General features: G+C 39.9%; 1 long non-coding RNA gene across 1 annotated transcript in view; it reads left to right on the top strand.

The window, feature by feature from the left end:
• The window catches only part of LOC127002087 (uncharacterized), a 128860-nt gene that overhangs the window by 51862 nt on the left and 60001 nt on the right, over nt 1-16997 (top strand). The window contains exon 2 of the long non-coding RNA XR_007755712.1: nt 6591-6682. This is a non-coding gene — a long non-coding RNA (uncharacterized LOC127002087). The remainder of the gene's footprint in view (nt 1-6590; nt 6683-16997) is intronic.

The following is a 16997-nucleotide window of genomic DNA, read 5'->3' as shown; positions in this document are numbered from 1 at the left end:
CCTGTCAACCACCCAGCCAGACAACCAGTCAGTCAGTCACCCAGCCAGTCACCCCACCAGCCAGTCACCCAGCCAGTCACCCAACCAGTCAGTCACCCAGCCAGTCAACCAGTCAGTCAGTCACCCAGCCAGTCGCTCTACCAGTCAGTCACCCAGCCAGTCAACCAGTCAGTCAGTCACCCAGCCAGTCACCCAACCAGTCAGTCACCCAGCCAGTCAACCAGTCAGTCAGTCACCCAGCCAGTCAACCAGTCAGTCAGTCACCCAGCCAGTCGCTCTACCAGTCCGCTTGCCCTCGCCACCCACCAATTGGCTTCTGATTGCACACAGTCTCCGTTATCTTGCGTCGGGGCGCTGCGGAGGGACAGAAATTTAATCATGTCAGCTTAGGCAGCGGCCGCCCTACGGGGAGACTAATGGACGGAGGGAGGGAGGAAGAGAGCGCCACCAGGACCCCGTCACCACCACCTGCAGCAGCATTGTACGGAGTAGTGGTAGTAGTAGTAGTAGTAGTAGTAGTAGTAGTAGTAGTAGTAGTAGTAATAATAGCAGTAGTAGTAGTAGTAGTAGTAGTAGTAGTAGTAGTAGTAGTAGTAGTAGTAGTAGTAGTAGTAGTAGTAGTAGTAGTAGTAGTAGAAGAAAAAGAAGAAGAGGAAGTAAAAGAAGAAAGAAACAAAACGGAAAAGAATAAGATAAAAAAGATAAAATAGTAGTAGTAGTAGTAGTAGTACAACAACAACTAATAGAGCTCACAGTAAACCCACTAGTACACACACACACACACACACACACACACACACACACACACAAGTTCTCAGCCTTCCACATCCATTTAGCTCAGTCCTCCACTCCATCCCTCTCCCCTCATTCCCCTTCTCTCCACCCTCCACTCCATCTCTCTCCCCTCCCTCCCCTTCTCTCCACCCTCTACTCCATCCCTCTCCCCTCCCTCCCCATTCTCTCCATCCTCCACTCCATATCCCTCTCCCCTCCCTCCCCTTCTCTCCATCCTCCACTCCATATCCCTCTCCCCTCTCTACCTATTACGCCTGACCCATCCACCCCATCCCTCTCCCTCTCCATTATTTGTTCTCGTTTAGTAGAGGTTCAGTCCCCGGTGACCCTTCCCATCCATTCTCTAAGCGTATAACATTCTTCACAGTCTTTTTCTCTCCCTATTCTGCCCTCTTTCTCTCACACGCACGCACGCACACACGGACTCTCATACTGACCCCGTTTCTCACTCTTTCTTTGTCTGTGTCTCTCTATGTGTCTCTCTTTATCTCTTCGTTTTGTTTTTGTTTTTTCTTTAATGTTTTCTCTTATTTTTGTTTTTGTTTTTCGTTTATTCCTCTTTTGTTTTCTGTGTCTTTTTCTCGGTCTTTTTTTTTTCATTTTCTTCTTTGTTTCGTATTTTCTGTTTTTTTCTGATCTTTTTTTCTTTGCCTTCTTTCTTTCATAGTCTCTCACTCTCTCCTTTATTTGTCTTCTTTTTTTCGTTCCGTTTTCTATTATTTTCTCCCCCTCTTGTTTGTTTTTATTCGTTTTTTTTCCTTTTTTCTTTTATTTTCTCTCCATTTTTTGTTTGTATTCCTATTTTTCCTTCTTTCTTTTGTTTTCCTGTTTTTCCTTTCTTATATTTTCCCTCCCTCTTTTGTTTGTATTCCTATTTTTCCTTCTATCTTTTCTTTTCCTGTTTTTCCTTTCTCATATTTTCCCTCCCTCTTTTGTTTGTATTTCTATTTTTCCTTCTTTCTTTTGTTTTCCTGTTTTTCCTTTCTCATATTTTCCCTCCCTCTTTTGTTTGTATTCCTATTTTTCCTTCTTTCTTTTGTTTTCCTGTTTTTTCTTTCTTATATTTTCCCTCCCTCTTTTGTTTGTATTCCTATTTTTCCTTCTTTCTTTTGTTTTCCTGTTTTTCCTTTCTCATATTTTCCCTCCCTCTTTTGTTTGTATTCCTATTTTTCCTTCTATCTTATTCTCTCTCCCTCTCTTGTTTGTTTCTTTTCTTTCGTTCTCTTTTTCCTCTTTTTCTCTATCACATGTTTTCTCTCCCTCTCTTCTATTTGTGTTTCTTTTCTTTCATTTTCCTCTTTTTCCTCTTCTTCTCTATCACACATTTTCTCTCCCTCTCTTCTGTTTGTGTTTCTTTTCTTTATTTATTTCCCTTTTTCCTCTTTTTCTCTATCACACATTTTCTCTCCCTCTCTTCTGTTTGGGTTTCTCTTCTTTATTTATTCCTCTTTTTCCTTTTTTTCTGTATCATTTTCTCTCCTCCTCTTTCCTCCTTTCTTTTTTATTATATTTTCTATGTGTCTTTATTCTAAGCCTCTGTGTGTTTCTGTATGTATGAACTCTTACTTGGCAACACTGAGGCTTGTAATTATTTTTTTTCTTTTTCTTACTTCGGCTACTTTTTTCTTTTTTACTTTCTTTGCTTTGCTACTAATTAAGGGAAGTGTTTACATGATAGGTATTAAGGTTAAGTGTTTGAAGTACTCTCCTTCACCTTTCAGAAGAGGAGAGTTTAACCTAATTAACAGCGGATTATGAAGGAGGAGAGCAGGGTACTTTATTTTCTTTTTTCCTTTTTTCTTCTTTCTTTCTTCCTTTCATATTTTCTCTTGTCTTTTCTTTTTATTTTCATTTTTTTCTTGTTTTGTCACCCTCTCTTATTTGTTTTCCTACTTTTTTTACTGTTATTTTTCTTCTTTCTTTCATATTATCTTTGTTGCTTCTTTCTTTGTCTTCTTTTTTATTTTCATTTTTTCTTGTTTCATTCCCACTCTATTGTTTGCCTTCTTTTCCTTATTCTTTTTTTTCTCCCTCTTTTCTTCGTATTCCTATTTTTCTTTTTTTCTTTTATTTTCTCTCTTGTTTGTATTCCCATTTTTCCTTCTTTCTTGTTTTCTCTTCCTCTCTTCTGTCTGTGTTTATTTCTTTCCTTCTTTCTTTTTTCCCTACTCTCCTTTTTTTCTTTAATCATCTTTTCTTTTTCACGTTCTTCCAGTGTCTCAAGTGCCAACCAGCATCTCAGTTTCATTATTTCACCAGTCTCCTTTTATGGTATTTCTTTTTTATTTTCTTTTGTATTATTTCCTTCCAGTGTCTCTTAAGTGCTAACCGGCTTCTCACTTTTCACTACCTCACCAAGCCTGTGTTATCTTATCCCTTTGACATTTCTTCTTATTGTCAAAACGAAAATAATATTGCTGGAAACCTTAACACGAGTCATTTTTATTTTTCCTTTTGTTTTATTAGATTTAGTTCTGAGAGAAGAGTGTGTTTTGAGGAGTGTGTTTTGAAGAGTGTGTTTTGAAGAGTGTGTTTTGAAGAGTGTGTTTTGAAGAGTGTGTTTTCTGTCCATGTCTTGTCCGTCTCATTTTTCTGTCTTTTTATTCGCTCCATTTTTCTCTTTCCTCTCCTTGTCTTTCCTTTCTTTTCTCTTTCCCTTCTTCTTATTTTCTCCTTAACTCTTATTTATGTTCTTTTTGTTTCCATCTTTCTTTGTTTCTTTGCTCGCAGACTCTATTTTATATTTGTTTTACGAGAATTGTGAAGGAAAGGTGTATTAAAGAAACTAATATCCACACAAACTCTACTTTCCGTTTGTTTTATGAGAATCGTGGAAGTAAAAAAGGTAATTGCCAGACACCTTTTGTTAAACCTAGTTATTATCCTCTCTCTCTCTCTCTCTCTCTCTCTCTCTCTCTCTCTCTCTCTCTCTCTCTCTCTCTCTCTCTCTCTCTCTCTCTCTCTCTCTCTCTCTCTCTCTCTCTCTCTCTCTCTCTCTCTCTCTCTCTCTCTCTCTCTCTCTCTCTCTCTCTCTCTCTCTCTCTCTCTCTCTCTCTCTCACACACACACACACACACACACACACACACACACATTTTACCTTTGTTTTATGAGTATTACTTTTATGAAAGAAAAAAAAATGTGTATTCCGAGACCTTTTATTAGACTTAAGATATTATCCACACACAAATATTTTACTTTTGTTTTATGAATATTTCCTTTACCTTAATGAGACTAGCGAAAGAAAAAGAACATTGCCAGACAACTTATATATTAAACTTACTCTGTTATCCACGCACACCTGCTTTTTTTTTCTTTTGTTGTGTGAGAAAAAGAAAGAAAAGGTTATATTGCCAGAGAGAGAGAGAGAGAAGGAAATCCTATTGTACATTTGTTTTATGGGAATCTTGAATCATGAAAGAAAAAGAGTATTACCAAACACCTTATATTAAACCCAAGTTATCATCCACACACACACACACACACACACACACACACACACACACACACACACACACACACACACACACACACACACACACACACACACACACACACACACACTCACACACACACAAACCCCCATTTTACCTTTGTTTTATTAGTATTACCTTTACGAGAATAAGGAAAGGAAAAAGAAGCATTGCCAGACACCTTATATTAAACCTAAGCTATCATCCACTCACACACACACACACACACACACACACACACACACACACACACACACACACACACACACACACACACCTGTTTTACCTTTGTTTTATTAGTATTACCTCAACCTCTATCTTCACCTTTATGAGTATTGTGAAAGAACAGAAAAGGAGCATTGCCAGACACCTTATTCTAAACCTAAGCTGTTATCTGACACACACACACACACACACACACACACACACACACACACACACACACACACACACACACACACACTATAATTTTTCGTTTTATATCGCCAGAGAAAGAAAAAACTCGTACATTTGACTTATGAGAATTGTGAAAGGGAAAAAAAGAGCATTGCCAGACACCTTATATCAAACTTAAGCTATCATTCCCCCTTACAGAGACACACTCAATTTTACTTTTGTTTTATTAGTATTACCTTCATCAATACCATAACGTTTACCTTTATGAGAATCGTGAAAGCAAAGTCCATCACCAGACACCTTATATCAAACTTAAGCTATCATTTCCCCTCACAGACACACACTATTTTACTTTGTTTTATTAGTATTACCTTCACCAATACCATAACGTTTACCTTTATGAGAATCGTGAAAGAAAAAGAGCATTACCAGACACCTTATATCAAACTTAACCTATCATTCCCCCTCACAGAAATACACTATTTTACTTTGTTTTATTAGTATTACCTTCACCAATACCATAACATCTTACCTTTATGATAATCGTGAAAGAAAAAGAGCATTACCAGACACCTTATATCAAACTTAACGTATCATTCCCCCTCACAGAAACACACTATTTTACTTTGTTTTATTAGTATTACCTTCACCAATACCATAACATCTACTTTTATGGGAATTGTGAAAAAAAAAAGAGCATTACCAGACACCTTATATCAAACTTAACCTATCATTCCCCCTCACAGAAACACACTATTTTACTTTGTTTTATTAGTATTACCTTCACCAATACCCTAACATCTTACCTTGATGAGAATTGTGAAAGAAAAAGAGCATTGCCAGACACCTTATATCAAACTTAATCTAACACCCCTTCCCTCCCCATCCCTCCCCCCCCACACACACCTGGGGCACCTGTCACGCACCCTCCCTCACCTGTGAATCTCCCTTGCCACAACTAATTAATGAGCACCTGAGCCCCATTCACCTGACGTATGAATGGTTGGCTTTAGCGGCTTCTAAGGAGACCGATTTATTACGGGCCTATTTGATCTTAATTTCCCTTCCTCTCCCCTCCTCTCATCTCTACCTCCTATTGTTACCTAAAGACTTTCCTTCTTTCTCTTCCTTTTTATTTCCTCTTCCTCTTCTTCTCTCCCTCCCTCTCCCCCTTCACCTCTTCCCTCCTTGTTATCCTTTCACTTTCCCTTTTTCTCTCTCCTTGCTTTATCCCTTCCCTCTCTGTTCCCTCTTTGCAATTCCATCTTTCCTTCTCTTTCTCCTTTCTTTACTCCTCTCCCCTCTTTGTTACTTTTTCACTTTCCCTCTTTCTCTCTCCTTGCTTTATCCCTTCCCTTTCTATTCCCTCTTTGCATTTCCATCTTTCCTTCTCTTTCTTCTTTCTTTACTCCTCTCCCCTCTTTGTTACTTTTTCACGTTCCCTCTTTCTCTCTCCTTGCTTTATCCTTTCCCTCTCTGTTCCCTCTTTGCAATTCCATCTATCCTTCTCTTTCTCCTTTCTTTGCCTCTCCCCTCTTTGTTACTTCTTCACTTTTCTTCTTATTCTCGTTCTTACCTTATCTCTTCCCTCCCCTTCCCTCCGTTCCCTTTTCTCTTTGCCACCTTTTCATGCCTTTCCTCTTCTTTTCTCCCTTCTCCCTCTTTCTCTTCTCCTTTATTCCCTCTTCCCCTCCTCCTCTCTTTTTTCTCCCTCCCTCTCCCGTTTATTTCATCTTTTCTTCTTTTCTCCATGATTTTCCTCTCTCTCTCCCTCTTCCCTTCCTTTCCCTTCTCTTTCTCCTTTCCTTACCTAATTCCCTTTTCATTAATCCTTCTCTCCTTCCCTCTCCCCTTTCTTGCATATTTGCCTTTTCTCTCCTTTCTTGTCCTCTTCCATCCTTGCCTTACATCAATCTCTATTTCCAGGTGCTGATGTGGATGCCGTGAGCGAAAGAGAGAGAAAGGGGGATAGAAAGGGAAAGTGAATCGGCTCCCTTTCACCGTCATATTCCATCAAGGTAAGTAAGGTCCTGTCTCTCTAAGTAGCGTTTCATTTGCCTGTTTCATTAAGGTTTCGTGGATCTGAAACGGCCGTCGTATGTCTCGAACCCGGAATTAGGAACGAAATGTAACTCAGGGAATGGTGGGTTTGCTCAGGCAGGAACGCACGCACTCACACACACACACACACACACACACACACACACACACACACACGTCGAACAATTTAATGCTTTGCTAAACTTTCAATAATCGTCATAATTGTACAGAAATTTAAAGAGCTATATGATGAAATGTGATTAAATATGGACGTTTTTTAGTATGAATCAAACATCTTTTTAGAAATATAGATAGGTAAAAAAAATATATACTCGTTCCTTTTCCTTTCTTTCTGTTTCCTTCCCTCCTTCTTTCCTTCCTTCCTTTCGTCCTTGCTTACTTGATTTTCTTCCCTTCCCTCCTTTCTTTACTCACTCTTTCATTTCTTCTTTTCTTATTTCCATCCTTCCTTCCTTCATTCATTCATTACTTCATTCCTCCTTTCCTTCTTTCCTTCCTCCCTTCATTCATTCATTCATTCACTCACTTCTCTCTTTCCTTTATTCATTCATTCCCTTTTTCTTTTCTTTTTTTACTTCATTCTTTTTTTCATTTATTCATCCCCTCCTTTCCTACCTTCCTTCATTCCGTCTTTTCCCTCCTTCATTCATTCATTTCCTTCCTTCATTCCTCCTTTTCTTCCTTCCATCATTCATTCCCTCTTTTCCCTCCTTCATTCATTCATTCCCTTCCTTCATTCCTCCTTTTCTTCCTCCATTCCTTCCTTCCCTCTTCCCTCCTTCATTCATTCATTCCCTTCCTTCATTCATTCATTCAGTCAGTCAGTCAGTCCGTCAGTCTCCCTTTCCTTCCTTCCTTCATTCCCTCATTTCCCTCCTTCATTCATTCATTCCCTTCCTTCATTCCTCCTTTTCTTCCTTTTTTCCTTCCTTCAGTCAGTTAGTCCGTCAGTCTCCCTTTCCTTCCTTCCTTCATTCCCTCATTTCCCTCCTTCATTCATTCATTCCTTTCCTTCATTCCTTCTTTTCTTCCTTCCTTCCTTCCTTCCTTCAGTCAGTCAGTCCGTCAGTCTCCCTTTCCTTCCTTCCTTCATTTCCTCATTTCCCTCCTTCACTCATTCATTCCTTTCCTTCATTCCATCTTTTCTTCCTTCCTTCCTTCCTTCAGTCAGTCAGTCCGTCAGTCTCCCTTTCCTTCCTTCCTTCATTCCCTCTTTTCCCTCCTTCATTCATTCATTCCTTTCCTTCATTCCTTCTTTTCTTCCTTCCTTCCTTCCTTCAGTCAGTCAGTCCGTCAGTCTCCCTTTCCTTCCTTCCTTCATTTCCTCATTTCCCTCCTTCACTCATTCATTCCTTTCCTTCATTCCATCTTTTCTTCCTTCCTTCCTTCCTTCAGTCAGTCAGTCCGTCAGTCTCCCTTTCCTTCCTTCATTCATTCCCTCATTTCCCTCCTTCATTCATTCATTCCTTTCCTTCATTCCTTCTTTTCTTCCTTCCTTCCTTCAGTCAGTCAGTCCGTCAGTCTCCCTTTCCTTCCTTCCTTCATTTCCTCATTTCCCTCCTTCACTCATTCATTCCTTTCCTTCATTCCTTCTTTTCTTCCTTCCTTCCTTCACTCATTCATTCAGTCAGTCAGCCACCCTCGCCACCCGCCCATTGTCTCATGAAGTTTAGATATTTTTTTCGTCTCTTAATACGATTCCGTGTGTTAATCCTTCAGCCATTTAAATAAGCACCGAACGAGGATTTAAATCGCACAAAAAAGGGTCTTAGAAAAATCATCCGGGGTCACGAAATAAAGGAAATAGAGAAAAAAGGAATGATGGAAAAAAAAAGCTTGTGTAACTCTTTCCCTACTTTGCTTTCACCTTTCTCTTTTTCCACAGCAGAATTTATCAGTAGTCGGGTCTATCTATCTATCTTACACGCCTTAAATATTTCCCAAACAAGAGAAAGAAGAAAAAAACAGGTGCAGATATTTTACCCCCAAGCGGACGGGGGTGAAAAAAGAGAGCACGAATTTTTTTTGTGTGGTTTTTTTTTTTCGATTCTGGCAACATTTATCTTTTATCTATTCATCTTTTCATCGCGCGGATCAGAACGAAGCAGAACGAGGTTGTAAAAAGAGAGAGCACGTGTATTTTCTTTTCTTTTCCGGCTACATTATATTTTGTGTATTTATCTTCTCCTCGCGAGGGTCAGAACGAAACAACGGCCACCAAAACTTCAAGGGAAAACACATCACGCTTTAGATATACCATCCCTGAGATCAATGGCTGGAGGCGAGTGACAGTGAGCCGAGGCAGCGTTCCCTTGAGTCGTACCTTCCGGCGATGTGTCTGTGTGTGTGTGTGTGTGTGTGTGTGTGTGTGTGTGTGTGTGTGTGTGTTTACCTAGTTGTAGTCTTACAGGGCCTGGGCTTACGCTTGTGTGGTCCCGTCTCCGTATCTGTATTTGTCCAACTTTTCCTTAAAGTTTTGCACACTCTTCGCCGATACTAAATCCTCACTTAGTCTGTTCCAAACCTCTATATTTCTTTGCGGGAAGCTATATTTCTTTATGTCTCTTAAACATCTTCCCTTCCTCAGTTTTTTCTACTGTCTCCTCTTGTGTTCCCTGATGTTTATTCCTTCTCTAAGTAGTAACTCCTCCTTGTCTACTTCTTCCATTTTACTCAATAATTTATAAATGTGTATTAAGTCTCCCCTTTCTCTTCTTTGTTTCAGTGTTGGTAGGTCCAGTCAGTGTGTGTGTGTGTGTGTGTGTGTGTGTGTGTGTGTGTGTGTGTGTGTGTGTGTGTGTGTGTGTGTGTGTGTGGGTGTATTTTCCTCCTCCCCTCGTTATGGGTCTTCTAATAGCCACAGATCTTAGACGAGGAAGGCGAATCAATGGAGGCAATCTTTCTTTCTGTCCCTTGAGATGTAGCTTTCGTCTTTGCTACGGGTCTTCTTGTAGCTATAGATCTAAGGGGAAGAAGTGGTATTTGTGTGATCTATCGAAGTGACTGACCTGACCTAATCTTTCTTGCTGTCCCTTGAGATGTAGGTTTCCTCTTTGCTCCGGGTCTTGTTACAGCGATAAATATAAGGCGAGGGAAAGGTAGTCGTATTAGTGTGATCTATCAAAGTAACTGACCTGACCTGAGCCAATCTTTCTTGGTGTCCCTCGAGATGTACTTGGGTTTCGTCTTTGGTGCGTTTCGTAATTCATATACCTTGAGATCTAAGGGGAAAGGGATGTCTATTATTCTTGTAGCTAGATCTCTTAGGCGAAGGAGAGGCAGGTATTAGTCTGATCTGTTGTTTTCGTCTTTGCTTGTTCTCCCTTCTCTCTCCTTCTTGCAGCTAGATGTCTTAGGCGAAGGAGAGGTATTAATGTGATTTGTAGTGACTGAACCTGAGCTTATCTTTTCTTGCTGTCCTTTGAGATGTAGGTTTCGTCTTTGCTTCATTCTCTCTTCTTTCTCCTTCTTATAGCTAGATGTCTTAGGCGAAGGAGAAGTATTAGTGTGATATGTTAAAGTGACTGACCTGAGCTAATCTTTTCTTGCTGTCCCTTGAGATGTAGGTTTCGTCTTTGCTTCATTCTCTCTTCTCTCTCCTTCTTATAGCTAGAGATCTTAGGCGAAAGGGAAATGTATTACTGTGATTTGTTAGTGACTGAATTTGAGCTGATCTTTTCTTGCTGTCCTTTGAGATGTAGGTTTCTTCTTTGCTTCATTCCCTCTTCTCTCTCCTTCTTATAGCTAGATGTCTTAGGCGAAAGAGAAGTATTAGTGTGACTTGTAGTAACTGAACCTGAGCTTATATTTTCTTGCTGTCCCTTGAGATGTAGGTTTCGTCTTTGCTACAGTCTCTCTTCTCTCCCCTTCTTATAGCTAGATGTCTTAGGCGAAGGAGAAGTATTAGTGTGATTTGTAGTGACTGAACCGACCTAATCTTTCTTGCTGTCCCTTAGGATGTAGGTTTCGTCTTTGCTACAGTCTCTCTTCTCTTTCCTTCTTGTAGCTAGATGTCTTAGGCGAAGGAGAGGTATTAGTGTGATGTGTAGTGACTGAACCGACCTAATCTTTCTTGCTGTCCCTTAGGTGTGGTTCTTCTCCTTACAGCTGGAGATCTTTTAGGCGAAGTAGAGGCATTAGTGTGATTTGTGAAAGTGACTGACAAGATCCAATTCCTTTTGCTGTCCCTCGAGAAGACAAATATAATCTCCTCTTGCACTGCGGTTCTTCTTATAACTCTTGATCTAAGGCGAAGGAGTCTTATCAGTGTAGCATATGATAAAGGTGAGTGACGTGATCCAGTCCCATTTGCTGTCCCTCGAGGAAGTGTGTTTTGTCTTGTTATGCACTGAGGTTCTGCTTATACGTAAAGATCTAAGGCGAAGGCTATTTTTATGTAAAGGCTTTTTTTATTTTTTTATTTTTTTATTTACTTTTATTTTTTATTTTTTTATTTTTTATTTTTTATATATATATTTTTTTTTTAATTCTTTGTCTTTTCTTCCCTCCTTTCCCTCTTCTTCCAATCACGACTCGTCTACAATTACCCAAGTACAGCTAATGACAAACAGATCTTTCATTTTTTTTTTTTTTTGGCTTTTAATTCTTTGTCATATCTTCCCTCCTTTCCCTCTTCTTCCAAGCACGACTCGTCTACAATAACCCAAGTACAGCTAATGACAAACAGATCTTTCTAACCTAACCCAAGTCAAGCTGGATTTCCTTCAATAACCCAAGTACAGCTTATGACAAACAGATCTTTCTAACCTAACCCAAGTCAAGCTGGATTTTACGTACAGCTTAACAGACTAATATTTCCTTTTTTCTTCCCATTCTTCATCCTATTTTCCTTTCTTTTCCTCTTCTTCCAATTACAGAGTTTAGTATAGCTAGGATTTTGGTCTTACTTGCATCTTATTTATGGTTGGTAATATTTAGTTTGTCCTATTCCACTCTCGTCTGATCTCTTTTCCTTTCCTTGCAGTCGAAATTCATCTTATAGAACCAAGTAAAGCTAGTTATATTTCGGAGCTTACTTGCCTACTTTATTCCCCGTGTGATTTTCCTTCGTCTCCATTTCCTCATCATTATCTTCCTCCCTTTCCTTTCCTTTTTCCGTCTTCTTCCTTCCTTCCTTCCTTCCTTCTTTCCTTTCCTTTACTTTTTCCGTCTTCTCCCTTCCTTCCTTCCTTCCTTCCTTCTTTCCTTTCCTTTCCTTTTTCCTTCTCCCTTCCTTCCTTTCTTCCTTCTCTCCTTTCCTTTCCTTTTTCCGTCTTCTTCCTTCCTTCCTTCCTTCCTTTCTTCCTTCCTTCCTTCTTTCCTTCTTTCCTTTCCTTTCCTTTTTCCGTCTTCTTCCTTCCTTCCTTCCTTCCATCTTTCCTTTCCTTTCCTTTTTCCTTCTCCCTTCCTTCCTTTCTTCCTTCTCTCCTTTATTTTTTCCGTCTTCTCCCTTCCTTCTTTCCTTTCATTTCCTTTTTCCGTCTTCTTCCTTCCTTCCTTCCTTCCTTTCTTCCTTCCTTCCTTTCCTTATTCCATTCTTCCTGCATTCAATTCAAGAAACGAAGCTAATGAGAACACGTTAAATATTCTTGAATGACGAAAGAATAAAAAGGAAAAAGGAAAACAATATGAAGAAGAAAATGGTCTCTAACCTAACCCACACATCAGCCAACCCTTCAAGAGCATCGTATAACCAGGGCAGCTGATTACCACATCTCATTTCTCAAGACTCGCTCGGCCGCATCCGGAGCAGCGTACAAGCAATAATACAGCGCCCCCGAAGACCATTTATCTCGAGACCACTTCCTGGGCCGCCGATGTGAAAAGGTCTTGAGTGGAGGAGGCTGCGCGCGGTCCATTACGAGTCCGTGCATGATAGATTAAGCTGGGTCTTGCATGGATGAATGGAGGCTTGTTTGGGTGTACGAGAGAGAGGGGGAGAGTGAGCAAGGTTCCTGGTGTATTTTCTTTCCTCGTGGTTGCCCAAATTGATTGTTTCGTGAAGTTCCTGCATAGAGACGTTGAGAGAAGGAGGAGAAAGAGGAAGAAGTGCAGGAGGAGGAGGAGGTAAAGAGAAGGGAAGAAGCAGAGGGAAGATGGAGAAACGGATGATAGGAAGAGTAGGAGGAGGAAGAAGAAGAAGAGGAGGAGGTAAAGGGAAGGGAAGAAGCGGAGGGAAGATGGAGAAGCGAATGGTGTTGAAAGAAATGAGAAAAGAGGAGGAGGAAGAAGAAGAGGAGAAGGAGGTAAAGGGAAGGGAAGAAGCGGAGGGAAGATTTAGAAGCGGATGGTGCCGAAATAAATGAGGAAAGAGGAGGAGGAAGAAGAAGAAGAGGAGGAGGAGAAGGAGGTAAAGGGAAGGGAAGATGGAGAAGCGAATGGTGCTGAAAGAAATGAGAAAAGAGGAGGAGGAAGAAGAAGAAGAGGAGGAAGAGAAGGAGGTAAAGGGAAGGGAAGAAGCGGAAGGATGCTGAAAGAAATGAGAAAAGAGGATGAGGAGGAAGGAGAAATGTGAAAAAGGAGGAGGAATGAGAAAGAAAAAAAATAAAAGATGGGTAGGAGGAGAAAGAGAAAGAAAGCTGAAGGTAAATGGATAACGGATTTTGCTAATGGAAAGAGAAGGATAAAAAGACGAAAATATCCAAAAGAAAATCACGAAATATTTAACGCACAAGAGCGAAAAAAAAGAAGAAAAGAGGAAAAAGAGGGAGAGACAGATGATTAAAGGAAATAGATAATACTGAAGAAGCGAAACAAAAAGAAAATGAGAGGAAAAGGATAAGAAAAAGTAAAGAAAGACAGAAAGAATAGGAGGAAACATGATGCTGAAAAAGGAGAAAGAAGGAAAAGGATGAGAAGGAGGGAAGAACAGGATATGAAAACGATGATAAAGAAGAAAAAGGAAGATGAACTAAGAAGAACGGAAGTAGTAGAAATTATGAAAGAGAAAAAGGAACATAAGAAAAGGGGAAGAACAGGGAGAGGAGAAAATAAATGAAGTCGTTGATGATATAATACAGATGAGTGAACGATATGAATAACAAGTGAAAAGAAAATATGAAGAACGAAGAATAAAAATGAAATAGAGAGAATAGCAAGTGAAACAAAGGAAGAAATGGACTTAGGTGATAATATGTGATGATAAATAAGAGGAAAGATAAAAACCAAGTAGGGAAAGAAGAAGAAGAAGGGAAATAGGAGGAGAAACTAATGAGAAAGAGAAAAAAATAGGCGTTAAATATTCGGTGATAAAAGGGGAAAAAAGGAAAAAGGAAAACAGTTTGAAGGAGAAAATGAAAACGAGAAAAAGCAGAAAATATGAGGAAGAAAATTTGGAAACGAAAACTAAGAGAGAAAACGTAAAGAATGAAGAAGTAAAAGAAGAAGAAAAAGAGAAAGAGGAGGAAGAGGAGGAGGAGCAGAAATAGAACACAACCTAATCATAAAAAGGAGAAATAAGTCATCAGGAAGAAGAAGAAAAGAAGAGAAAGAGGAGGAGGAAGAAAAGGAGGAATATAGAACAAAATCATAAAGTAGAGGAATTTGACATCAGAAAATCAATAGAGAAATAAGTGCTTCGTCTTCTCCTCCTCCTCCTCCTTCTCTGCTACTACTACTACTACTACTACTACTACTACTACTACTACTGCTATTACTACTACTACTACTACTACTACTACTACTACTACTACTACTACTACTACTACTACTACTACTACTACTACTACTATACTCCCAACTTTATGAATAGTGAAAAAGCAGAAAAAAGTGATCCCGAATATATTTTTACACGTATAGCTCTGTGTGTGTGTGTGTGTGTGTGTGTGTGGTATCGTGTGTTGGGTTTTTGGTTAACTGTATTTGTATGTGAAAGAATATTAGGTTTCCATGTGTGTGTGTGTGTGTGTGTGTGTGTGTGTGTTTGTGTGTGTGTGTGTGTATCTGTTTCCTTGTCTGTGTGTGTGTGTGTGTGTGTGTGTGTGTGTGTGTGTGTGTGTGTGTGTGTGTGTGTGTGTGTGTGTGTGTGTGTGTGTGTGTGTGTTTCTTTTTCCTTGTCTGTCTGTGTGTGTGTGTGTGTGTGTGTGTGTGTGTGTGTGTGTGTGTGTGTGTGTGTGTGTGTGTCTGTTTCCCTTTCTCTTCGTTAATCTCTGTCTCCGTTTTCATTGTGTTTCGTCTTTAATCCGTACACACACACACACACACACACACACACACACACACACACCTATTCATGCCAAGAGAGATGTGATAACGTGCGTATGTGTTTGGATTAGGCAGTCCCGTGCGTGTTTGCGTGTGGTTGTATGTGTGAGCGTGTGTGTGTGTGTGTGTGTGTGTGTGTGTAGGTATGTACGTAGGAATAAGGTCTCAATTCCATACAATCATCATGCCGTTTCAGATTCCTCACCATTACTGTAAGAACGTTCATGATCCCTTATACAAACGTTTCATGATGGTATAAGAATAGATTCGGATCCTTCTTCCTCTACCCTAATGGAGGAGTGTCGGCGCTTCGCTTTTGTTTATCTCTCACTTTCCTTCTTTACCTTATACATTTGTCCTTGTACTTTATTCTCCCTCTCCCTCTCTCTTCCCTTTTCTTTCCTTATCCATATTTCGCTTCTCTATATCCCTCTCACTTTCCTTCTTTACCTTGAACGTTTGTCCATATACTTTATTTTCCCTCTCCCTCTCTCTCTCTCTCCCGTTTTCTTTCCTTATCCATATTTCGCTTCTCTATATCCCTCTCACTCTCCTTCTTTACCTCATTCATTATTGCTTTATTATCTCTCTCCCTCTCTCCCCTTTTCTTTCCCGATCCATATTTCGCTTCTGTAAAATTAACGTCGGAAAGTTGAGTTTGTACACGGAAATCCTTTTGTGAGAGGAGAGAGATCATACTAACTTTGCCCTTTTTTATAATTTTACTTAGTTTTGATAGATCGGCTTAGGGCATTAGGGTGAAAAAAGGAAATTGAGCAGAGGAAATAAAAGAGAGAGAGAGAGAGAGAGAGAGAGTTCTGTCAATACACTCGTTAATAGGCCAAAAATTGAATAGCTCTTTCCATTGGCTTTTCATCTTTTTGACCTCTTCCTCCTCCTCCTCCTCCTCTTTTCATATTTTCGTTATTCTATTTGCTGTTCATTTCTTCCTCTTCCTCCTCCTCTTCCTCTTTCTCTTTCTTTATCAACTTTTCCTATGGTTTTTTTTTTATCTTCTCGTCCATCTCTTCTCCTCATCCAATTCCTCTTCCTCTTTTTTTTCTGTTCGCGGTTCGTCTCGTCTCCTCTTTTCCTCTTCTACATTTCTTTTTCTACTGCTTTTTCTTCTCGTCCTTTTTACTTCCTCCTCTTCCTCCATCTTCTTTCCCTTGTGGTTGTTTATCTCTTCCTCTTCCTCTTCCTCTTCCTCTTCCTCTATTGCCTTTTCCTCTTAGCTAGTCATCTTTTTATCCAATCTCTTCTTTCTTCCTCTTACTTCATCTTTTTTCTATTAGTTGTTCATCTTCTTTTCCTCTTCTTCTCTTCCTCTTCCTACATCATCTTCCTATTTTCTTCCTCTTCCTCTTTCTTCCTCTTTATGTATTGGTTGTTCATCTTCTAGGTTCTCTCCTCTTCCTCATCCTCTTATTTTCCTCTTCCTCCTTCTACATCATCTTCCTCTCTTCTTCCTCTTCTTTTTCCTCCATCTTCTTTCCCCATTAGTTGTTCATTTCCAAGTCCTCCTCCTCCTCCTCTTCCTCTTCTTCATCCTCTTGTTTTCCTCTTCCTCCTTCTACATCATCTTCCTCTCTTCTTCCTCTTCCTTATTCCCATCTTCTTTTTATATTGGTTGTTCATCTCCAAGTCCTCCTCCTCCTCTTCCTCTTCCTAATCCTCTTATTTTCCTCTTCCTCCTTCTACATCATCTTCCTCTCTTCTTCCTCTTCCTCTTCCTCCATCTTCTTGCCCCATTAGTTGTTCATTTCCAAGTCCTCCTCCTCCTCCTCCTCCTCCTCTTCCTCTTCCTCCATTATGTGTTCCTATTGCCTATTCATCTTCTCTTCCTCCTCCTCCTCCTCCTCTTCATCATATTCACCCTTATAACAAGCTGGAAAATGAGGGAATGATGATGATGATGATGAGGAGGGGGAGGAGGAGGAGGAGGAGGAGGAGGAGGGGAATATGGTCAGCGTGCAAAGACCATGAAAAGAGATAAAAAAAAAAGGAAGGAAAGAAGAAAGTGAAAATTTATTGGGTTCATCACGCTAAGAGGTCGTCCATGTTTTGTCC

The sequence above is a fragment of the Eriocheir sinensis genome, chromosome 22 (genome assembly GCF_024679095.1).
Source record: "Eriocheir sinensis breed Jianghai 21 chromosome 22, ASM2467909v1, whole genome shotgun sequence".
NCBI classification, from domain to species: domain Eukaryota; kingdom Metazoa; phylum Arthropoda; class Malacostraca; order Decapoda; family Varunidae; genus Eriocheir; species Eriocheir sinensis.
This window is presented reverse-complemented; position numbering and strand designations above follow the sequence as displayed.